Raw genomic sequence first — 11,007 nt, 5'->3', positions numbered from 1 at the left:
TTCTATAATGGGGAGATTTTGGGTTTCCGAAAGGGGGTTTGGGGTCCCATATGGGTTTTTGTGGTTGGGAAATTGGGGATTTGGGGTCCATAATGGGGGCAATTTGGGGTTAAAAAATGGCGGGTTGGGGGTTAAGCGAGTGGGAACCCACACCCACACCAAAAGATTTTGCGTTCCATTAATGGGTTTGGGGCTAGAAATAGGAATTTTGGGCGTTAGAAAAATGGGGGTTTTGGGGCCCATACATGGGGGGATTTGGGGTTAAAAATGGGGTTTGGGGGTTTATTATGGGGGATTTGGGGTCCATAATGGGGTTTTGAGGTTGAAAGGGGATGTGGCAGTTAGACATGGAGTTTTGGGGTAGAAATGGGGGTTTTGGGAGTCCAGTATGGAGATATTTGGGGTTAAAATGGGGGTTTTGGGTTAGAAAATGGGACTTTTGGGCGTCCTTAATGGGTTTTGGGGTCTTAGAAGGCGGCGGTTTAGGGCGTTAGAAATGGGGATTTTGGGCCCATTAATGGGGGATTTGGGCGGTTTATGAAATGGGTTTTGGGGTCCATAATGGGATTTTGGGGGGGTCCATAATGGGAGAGCATTTGGGGGTTAAAGACGAGTGGGGATTTTGGGCGTTTAGAAAAGTGGCGGCCTGTTTGGAGTCATAATGGGTGTTTGGGCGGTCTAGAATGGGGGCTTTTTGGGGTCCATAATGAGGGGACTTTGGGGTTTTAAAATGGGAGTTTGGGTTGGAAATTGGGTTTGCGGATTGTATAATGGGGGTTTTGGGGTCCATAAGCGGTTTTGGGTCCATATGGCGGTCTTCTGCGCGGTTGGAAAGGGGGTTTTGGGGTTGGTCCATTTAATGGGGTGATTTGTGGGGTTAACAATGGGGGGTTTTGGGGTTTGGAAATGGAGGTTTTGGGGTCCATACATGGGAGATTTTGGCGCGTTAAAGATGGGATTTTTGGGTTAGAAAAATGGGGATTTTCGGGGTCCATGATGGGGGAATTTGGGGGTTCCTATAATGGGCGTTTTTGGGCGGTTGTAGTAACTGGGGATTTGGGGGTTTCATAAATGTGGTTTTGTGGTATGTATGAATGGGGGGATTTTGGCGGTCCATTAATGGGGTCTTTGAGGTTAGGAAATGGGGGATTTTGGGTTGAAATGGGGGTTTGGGGTTAAAAAATGGGGGTGTTTGGGTTAGAAATGGGGATTTTTGGGCGGTTAGAGAAGGGGGTTCCCCCCCGAACCACGTGGTTCCCACCCGGGCGCTACCACCGAGTCGCACCGGAAGTGAGAGGGATAGAGCGGCACCGGAAGTGCGCACCGCATGGCCGCCCTTCACTTCCGGAGGTGATTCAGCGGCCTCCACCATTGCTATGTAAATTAAGGGGGGGGGGGAGACCCCAAAAATGAGCGATTTAACCCCAAAATTAAAGGGATTTCTCCCCCGAAACCCCCACATGGAATAATACAAAGGGATCTCCCCACACCTCGAGCCCAAAAACGAGCGATTTAAGCCCAAAATTAAAGGGATTTTCACCCCTATTTCCCCCCCTATAACAGCACAATGGTACGGTCCAGCTCAATGTTAGCCTATGGGAGGGCGCTACCATTGTATAGCATGGGGGGGGGGGGGGGGGGGAGGGGAATTCAACTTTACCCACCCGACCCCAAAAATGAGTGATTTCACCCCAAAATTAAAGGGATTTTCACCCCCCAAAAACAACAGATTTAACCCCAAAATTAAAGGGGTTTTCACACCCAAAATCGGGCGATTTGGGCCCAGAATTAAAGGGATTTCCCCCCCACTTCTCCCCCCCCCAGGAACAGAGTAATGGTACGGTCCGGCTCAATGTTAGTCTATGGGAGGGCGATACCATTGTACTGCATGGGGGGGGGTGTTAAATTTAAATGACCCCAAAAATGGGCAGAATTGACCCCAAAAATGGGGGAAATGGCCCCAAAATTGGGAGAATTGACCCCAAAAATGGGGATAAATGACCCCAAAATGGACTAAAATCACCCTAAAGTGACTGAAATGAGCCTAAAAATGGTGATAAATGACATTAAAATAGGCAGAATTGACCCCAAAAACGAGGGAAATAACCCCAAAATGGGGGAAATGACCCAAAAATGGGCAGAATTGACCCCAAAATTGATGGAATTGACCCTAAAAATGGGGAAAATGATCCCAAAATTGAAGGAAATTACCCCAAAACTGAAGGAAATGACCCCAAAATGGGGATAAATGACCATAAAATGGGCAGAATTGACCCCAAATTCGGGGAAATTAACCCCAAACTGAAGGAATTGTCCCCAAAAATGGGGGAAATTACCCCAAAATTGATGGAAATGACCCTAAAATGGGGATAAATGACCCCAAAATGGGCAGAATTGAGCCCAAAACTGAGGGAAATGACCCCAAAATGGGGATAAATGACCCCAAAATTGATGGAAATGACCCTAAAATGGGGATAAATGACCCCAAAATGGGGGAAATTAACCCAAAACTGATGGANAAAATGGGGATAAATGACCCCAAAATTGATGGAAATGACCCTAAAATGGGGATAAATGACCCCAAAATGGGGGAAATTAACCCAAAACTGATGGAAATGACCCCAAAAATGGGCAGAAATGACCCAAAAATGGGGGAAATTACCCCAAAAAAGGGGATAAATTACCCCAAAATTGGCAGATTTGACCCCAAAAATGGGGGAAATGACCCCAAAATTGATGGAAATGACTCTAAAATGGGGATAAATGACCCCAAAATGGGCAGAATTGACCCCAAAATGAGGGAAATCACCCCAAAATGGGGATAAATGTCCCTAAAATGGGCAGATTTGACCCCAAAACTGAAGGAATTGACCCCAAAAATGGGGGAAATGACCCTAAAATTGGAGAAATGACCCCAAAATGGGGATAAATGACCCCAAAATGGGCAGAATTCAACCCAAAGTGACTGAAATGAGCCCAAAAATTGGCATAAATGACCCAAAAATGGGGGAAATTACCCCAAAACTGAGGGAAATGACCTCAAAAATGGGGTTAAATGACCCCAAAATGGACTAAATTCACCCTAAAGTGACAGAATCTACCCCAAAAATGGGGAAAATTAACCCAAAACTGATCGAAATGACCCTAAAAATGGGCAGAATTGACCCCAAAATTGGAGAAATGGCCCCAAAATGGACATAATTGACCCCAAAAATGGGGGAAATGACCCCAAAATGGCCTAAATTCACCCCAAAACTGAAGGAATAGACCCCAAAAATGAGGGAAATGACCCCAAAATTGAGGAAATTGAGCCCAAAAATGGGGATAAATGACCCCAAAACTGAAGGAATTGACCCCAAAATGGGGATAAATGACCCTAAAATGGACTAAATTCACCCCAAAGTGACAGAATTTACCCCAAAAATAGGGGAAATTAACCCAAAATTGATGGAAATGACCTTAAAAATGGGGGAAATGACTCCAAAATGAGCAGAATTGACCCCAAAACTGAAGGAAATGACCCCAAAAATGGGGAAAATGACCCTAAAATGGGCAGAATTGACCCCAAAATGGGGGAAATTAACCCCAAAAATGGGGGAAATTGACCCCAAAATGGGCAGAATTGACCCCAAATCTGATGGAAATTAGCCCAAAATTGAAGGAAATGACCCTAAAATGGGGATAAATGACCCCAAAAAGGGGGAAATTAACCCAAAACTGAAGGAATTGACCCCAAAAATGGGATAAATGACCCCAAAATTAATGGAAATGACCCTAAAATGGGGATAAATGACCCCAAAATGGGCAGAATTGACCCCAAAAATGGGGGAAATGACCCCAAAATTGAAGGAAATTACCCCAAAATGTGGAGAATTGACCCCAAAAATGGGGGAAATGAGCCCAAAAATGGGGATAAACGACCCTAAAATGGGGGAAATGACCCAAAAATTGATAGAATTGACCCTAAAAATGGGGAAAATGACCCCAAAATGGGCAGAATTGACCCCAAAATGGCCTAAATTCACCCCAAAGTGACAGAAATGAGCCCAAAAATGGGGATAAATGACCCAAAAATGAGGGAAATTAACCCAAAAATGAGGATAAATGACCCCAAAATGGGCAGATTTGACCCCAAAACTGATGGAAATGACCCTAAAATGGGCCGAATTCACCCCAAAAATGGGGGAAATTACCCCAAAATTGAAGGAAATTACTCCAAAATGGGGAAAATGACCCCAAAATTGATGGAAATGACCCTAAAAATGGGGATAATTGACCCCAAAATGGGCAGAATTGACCCCAAAATGGACTAAATTCACCCCAAAGTGACTGAAATGAGCCCAAAAATGGGGGAAATGACCCCAAAAAGGGGGAAAATACCCTAAAATGGGGATAAATGACCCCAAAATGGGCAGAATTGACCCCAAAAATAGGGTTAAATGACCCAAAAATGGGCAGAATTGACCTTAAAATGGGCAGAATTGACCCCAAAAATGGGGGAAATGACCCCAAAACTGAAGGAATTGACCCCAAAAATGGGGGAAATGAGCCCAAAATTGGCAGAAATGACCCCAAAAATGGGGGAAATTACCCCAAAATGGGCAGAATTGACCCCAAAACTGAGGGAAATAATGCCAAAATGGACAGAATTGACCCAAAACTGGGGGAAATGACCCCAAAATTGAAGGAAATTACCCCAAAATGGGGATAAATGACCCCAAAATGGGAAGAATTGACCCCAAAAATGGGGGAAATGACCCCAAAATGGGCAGAATTGACCCCAAAGTGACTGAAATGAGCCCAAAAATGGACAGAAATGACCCAAAAATGGGGGAAATTACCCCAAAAATGGGGATAAATGACCCCAAAATTGAAGGAAATTACCCCAAAATGTGGAGAATTGACCCTAAAAATGGGGAAATTAACCCAAAACTGAAGGAATTGACCCCAAAAATGGGGGAAATGGCCCCAAAATTAATGGAAATGACCCTAAAATGGGGATAAATTACCCCAAAATGGACTAAATTCACCCTAAAGTGACAGAATCTACCCCAAAAATGGGGAAAATTAACCCAAAACTGAAGGAATTGACCCCAAAAATGGGGATAAATGACCCAAAAATGGGGGAAATTAACCCAAAAATGGGGATAAATGACCCTAAAATGGGGAGAATTGACCCCAAAATTGAAGGAAATTACCCTAAAAAGTGGAGAATTGACCCTAAAAATGGGGAAATTAACCCAAAACTGAAGGAATTGACCCCAAAAATGGGGATAAATGACCCCAAAATTGATGGAAATGACCCTAAAATGGGGATAAATGACCCCAAAATGGGGGAAATTAACCCAAAACTGATGGAAATGACCCCAAAAATGGGGATAAATGACCCCAAAATTGATGGAAATGACCCTAAAAATGGGGGAAATGACCCCAAAATAGCCAAAATTGACCCCCAAATGGGGATAAATGACCCCAAAAATGGGGAGAATTGATCCCAAAATGGGGTTAAATGACCCCAAAACTGAAGGAATTGACCCTAAAATGGGGATAAATGACCCTAAAATAGGCAGAATTGACCCCAAAACTGAAGGAATTGACCCCAAAAATGGGGGAAATGACCCCAAAATTGATGGAAATGGCCCTAAAATGGGGATAAATGACCCCAAAAATAGGGTTAAATGACCCTAAAATGGGGGAAATAACCCCAAAATGGGCAGAATTGACCCCAAAAATGGGGGAAATGACCCCAAAATGGGCAGAATTGACCCCAAAAAGGACTAAATTCAACCCAAAGTGACTGAAATGAGCCCAAAAAGGGGGAAAATACCCTAAAATGGGCAGAATTGACCCCAAAACTGAAGGAATTGACCCCAAAAAAGGGGGAAATTACCCCAAAATGGGGAGAAATGACCCAAAACTGAAGGAATTGACCCCAAAAATGGGGATAAATGACCCCAAAATTGATGGAAATGACCCTAAAAATGGGGATAAATGACCCCAAAATGGGGGAAATTAACCCAAAACTGATGGAAATGACCCCAAAAATGGGGATAAATGACCCCAAAATTGAGGGAAATGACCCTAAAATGGGGATAAATGACCCCAAAATGGGCAGAATTGACCCCAAAAATGGGGGAAATGACCCCAAAATGGGCAGAATTCACCCCAAAATTGAGGGAAATGAGCCCAAAAATGGGGATTAATGACCCTAAAATGGGAAGAATTGACCCCAAAATGGGAGAAATGACCCCAAAATGGGCAGAATTGACCCCAAAACTGAAGGAATTGACCCCAAAAATGGGGGGAAATGACCCCAAAATGGGCAGAATTGACCCAAAAATGAGGGAAATTAACCCAAAAATGGGGGAAATGACCCCAAAATTGAAGGAAATTACCCCAAAATGGGGATAAATGACCCGAGATGGGGATAAAGGAGCCGAGATGGGGATAAAGGAGCCGAGATGGGGATAAATGACCCAAAAATGAGGATAAATGACCCCCAAAAGGGGGAAAATACCCTAAAATGGGCAGAATTGACCCCAAAATTGGGATAAATGACCCCAAAATGGGGATAAATTACCCCAAAAATGGGGGAAATGACCCCAAAATTGAGAAAAATGACCCACAAAATGGGAATAAATGACCCCAAAATGGGCAGAATTGACCCCAAAAATGGGGGAATTGACCCCAAAATGGGGTTAAATGATTCCAAAACTGAAGGAATTGACCCCAAAATGTGGAGAATTGACCCTAAAATTGAAGGAATTAACCCCAAAAATGGGGATAAATGACCCCAAAATGGGCAGAACTGACCCCAAAAATGGGGGAAATGACCCCCAAATCCCTTCATTTTGGGGCAAAAAAGGCCATTTTAGGGTCTACCCCCTTCGTTTTTGGGCCAAAAAAGGCCATTTTTGGGTCATTTTCCCCTCAAAAAAGCCCATTTTTGGGTCCTCTCCCCTCATTTTGGGGCCAAAAAAGGCCATTTTAGGGTCATTTACCCCCCATAAAAGCCCATTTTGGGGCAAAAAAGGGGGATTTTGGGGCCTCTCCCCTCCCATTTTGAGGCCTAAATCCCTATTTTAGGGCCTCCTCAACTCATTTTTGGGCCAAAAAAGGCCATTTTTGGGTCATTTTCCCCCAAAAAAGCCCATTTTTGGGTCCTTTCCCCTCATTTTGGGGCCAAAAATGGCCATTTTTAGGTCATTTTCCCCTCAAAAAAGCCCATTTTGGGGCAAAAAAGGGGGATTTTGGGGCCTCCCCCCTCCCGTTTTGAGGCCTAAATCCCTATTTTAGGGTCTCCTCAACTCATTTTTGGGGCAAAAAAGGCCATTTTTGGGTCATTTTCCACCCAAAAAAGCCCATTTTTGGGTCCTCTCCTTTCATTTTGGGGCCAAAAATGGCCATTTTGGGGTCATTTTTCCCCTCAACGAAAAGCCCATTTTGGGGCAAACAAAGGGGATTGTTGGGGCTCCCCCCTCCCAGTTTTGAGCCCAAATCCCTATTTTAGGGTCTCCTCAACTCATTTTTGGGGCACAAACAAGGCCATTTTTGGGTCATGTTTCGCCCCAAAAAAGCCCAATTTTGGTCCTCGTCCCTTCATTTTGGGGCCAAAAAATGGACCATATTTGGGTCATTTTTCGCCCTCAAAAAAGCCCAGTTTTTGGGGCAAAACAGGCGGGATTTTGGTGGCCATCTCTCCCCCTCATTTTTGAGGCCTAACATCCCTATTTTAGTGCTCTACCGCCCATCTATTTTGGGCCAAAACAAAGGCCATTTTTGGTCAATTGTTACCTCTCAAGAAAAGCTCATGTTTGGGGCCAAAAAAGGCCATTTTAGGGTCATTTACCCCCCCAAAAAGCCCATTTTGGGGCCAAAAAAGCCATTTTAGGGTCATTTTCCCCTCAAAAAAGCCCATTTTGGGGCCTTCTCCCTCATTTTGGGGCCAAAAAAGGCCATTTTGGGGTCATTTTCCCCCCATAAAAGCCCATTTTGGGGCAAAAAAGGGGGATTTTGGGGCCTCCCCCCTCCCATTTTGAGGCCTAAATCCCTATTTTAGGGTCTCCTCAACTCATTTTTGGGCCAAAAAAGGCCATTTTTAGGTCATTTTCCCCTCAAAAAAGCCCATTTTGGGGCCTCTCCCCTCATTTTGGGGCCAAAAAAGCCCATTTTGGGGCCTTCTCCCTCATTTTAAGGCCAAAAAGGAGCATTTTGGGGCCAAAAAAGGCCATTTTAGGGTCATTTTCCCCTCAAAAAAGCCCATTTTGGGGCCAAAAAAGCCATTTTTGGGTCATTTACCCCCCCAAAAAGCCCATTTTGGGGCCAAAAAAGGCCTTTGGGGGCCTTCCCCCTTATTTTAAGGCTAAAAAAGGCCATTTTAGGGTCATTTTCACCTCAAAAAAGCCATTTTAGGGCCATTTACTCCCCAAAAAAGCCCATTTTGGGGCCTCCCCCCCCTCATTATAAGCCAAATAAGGCCATTTTGGGGCCAAAAAAGGCCATTTTGGGGCCATTTTCCCCCAAAAAAGCACATTTTGGGGCCAAAAAAAGCCATTTTAGGGCCATTTTCCCTTCAAAAAAGTCCATTTTTGGGTCCTCTCCCCTCATTTTGGGGCCAAAAAAGGCCATTTTGGGGCCTTCTCCCTCATTTTAAGGCCAAAAAGGGGCATTTTGGGGCCAAAAAAGGCCATTTTAGGGTCATTTACCCCCCAAAAAAGCCCATTTTGGGGCCAAAAGAGCCATTTTAAGGTCATTTTCCACCCAAAAAAGCCCATTTTGGGGCCTTCTACCCTCATTTTGGGGCCGAAAAAGGCCATTTTGGGGCCTTCCCCCTCATTTTAAGGCTAAAAAAGGCCATTTTAGGGTCATTTTCACCTCAAAAAAGCCATTTTAGGGTCATTTTCCCCCCAAAAAAGCCCATTTTTGGGCCTAAACCCCCCATTTTCGGGCCTAAACCCCTCATTTAACCCCCTCCCCGAATCCAGCCCCATTTCCCCCCATTTTAACCCCATTTCCCTCATTTTTTACCTCAAAACCCCCCCATTTTCCTCACATTTCCCCCCATATTTCGGCCCATTTTCCCCCTTCAAACCCAGCCCCAAAACCCCACGATTCCACCCCAAACCACCCCCACCCCCTCCCCCACACCCCCCTCTATCCCCACGACTCCATTTGAGCCCCAAAATCGCCTTTTTTCACCCCATTTTAACCCTATTTACTCACCCCCCCCTTCCGCGAACCCCGACCGCCGCTCCAGCCGCTGCAGCCCCGCGGCTCGCACTGCGCATGCGCCGCGCGCCCCCGCCCTTCACCCCCTCCACCCCTCCCCGTGACAGCGCCCGGCTCCCACTGCGCATGCGCGGAGCTCACTACGCATGCGTAACCCGCTCCTTACGCATGCGTAAGGCGAAGCGCCGCCACCCCGCACTTGCGCAATTGGCGTAAGCGCGGCGCGCATGCGCGCAACGCGGTGGGGCTCGGAGCTGCGCATGCGCCGAGGGGTGGGAGCTGCGGCTCCACGCGCCCGCCGGCTGCGCATGCGCACTATAGACCTCCGGGTTATCATAGAGGTGAGGCCTCCCGGAGGGATAGAGCGGTTCGTCTCGATTTCCTTCCTTTTCTATTGCCACCATTACCCAAAATGGGGCTTTTTTAGCCCAAAATCCTCATTGGCTGTTAGATATTCACCTTATCTGCCCGTTTCTCCCCATATTTGCCCCCTTTTTCCCCTTTATCCCCATTAACTTTAATGCTCCGCCATTACTTTCCCATTTAACCCCTTATAAAGACCCCAAAAAACCCAAAATAGCCCAATTTTTCCCAAAAAATACACAAAAACGGCCCAAATTTGCCCCAAAATACCAAATCTTCTCCCAAAACGCCCCAAAAAAGCAATTAATAAGGATATATCATTAATCAGAGCTTTATTAAAGCAAAATCTGTATAAAAATGAACCCAAAAGGCTTTAAAATGATACAATAATAATAAATATCACAAAAAATGGGGGAAAAAAACACCAAATTGGGCCAAAAAGTGTAAAAATTGGAGGGAAAAAGGGGTTTTCCCGCGCTGTATGCTAATGAGCTGTTGCATATTTAAATTAGCCCCGCCCTCTCCCACTCCGTCCTCTCCACGTGCCGGCCAGGCGGCTCGCCGCCAATCACATCGCTCCACCCTCCCCCTGACCAATCAGCGCCGGAGCTCTCCGCACCACCCCACCTTTCCTTCTTCTGATTGGTCGGAGCCTTCATGTTCCCTCCCCCACCGCCTGTCAATCAGATCTCCCCGTTGCCCCGCCCCTTTCTTTAGCCACGCCCACCTTTTAGGTAGTGGGGTATGGAGGGGGGGGGGGCCCTAAAAAGGGCAAAATGACCCCAAAATAAACGTTCAAAGTGACCCCGAATTAAACCCGAAGCGACGAAAATGGCAGTAAATGACCCCAAAGTATTAAAAAGGGGAAAAGAGAACCCCAAAAAGCGAAGAAATGGCCCCAAATCGGTGAAAGACACTGCGCATGCGCGGGGTGGGGGGGTGTGCCCTTTGGAGGGGGTGGGGTTATGGTATGTGGCGCATGCGCATTGCGTATAGTGGGGGGGGGCAGGGTTACCATGGCAACGCGCGGGCGTGGAGCCTGAGTGAGGCCTAGTGCGGGGTATGGAGCCTGAGTGAGGCCTAGTACAGAGTATGGAGCCTGAGTGAGGCCTAGTGCAGGGTGTGAAGCCTGAGTAAGGTAGCGCAGAGTGTGGAGCCTGAGTGAGGCCTAGTGCGAGGTATGGAGCCTGAGTGAGGCCTAGTGCGGGATATGGAGCCTGAGTGAGGCCTGGTGCGAGGTGTGGAGCCTGAGTGAGGCCTGGTGCGGGGTATGGAGCCTGAGTGAGGCCTGGTGCGAGGTGTGGAGCCTGAGTGAGGCCTAGTGTGGGGTATGGAGCCTGAGTGAGGCCTAGTGTGGGGTATGGAGCCTGAGTGAGGCCTAGTGTGCGGTATGGAGCCTGAGTGAGGCCTAGTGTG

The 11,007-nt window shown here is 46.4% G+C and overlaps 1 protein-coding gene across 1 annotated transcript in view; it reads right to left on the bottom strand.

Annotated features, from left to right (window-relative positions):
- EIF5A (eukaryotic translation initiation factor 5A) overlaps nucleotides 1-9,309 on the bottom strand; it is a 31,140-nt gene extending 21,831 nt beyond the window's left edge. Inside the window, exon 1 of the mRNA XM_015850752.2 lies at nucleotides 9,223-9,309. The gene's annotated coding sequence lies outside the window, so the exon portion shown is untranslated. The remainder of the gene's footprint in view (nucleotides 1-9,222) is intronic.
- Nucleotides 9,310-11,007: the final 1,698 nt, after the last annotated feature.

This window comes from Coturnix japonica, unplaced genomic scaffold, assembly GCF_001577835.2.
Source record: "Coturnix japonica isolate 7356 unplaced genomic scaffold, Coturnix japonica 2.1 chrUnrandom524, whole genome shotgun sequence".
Lineage (NCBI taxonomy): Eukaryota > Metazoa > Chordata > Aves > Galliformes > Phasianidae > Coturnix > Coturnix japonica.
This window is presented reverse-complemented; position numbering and strand designations above follow the sequence as displayed.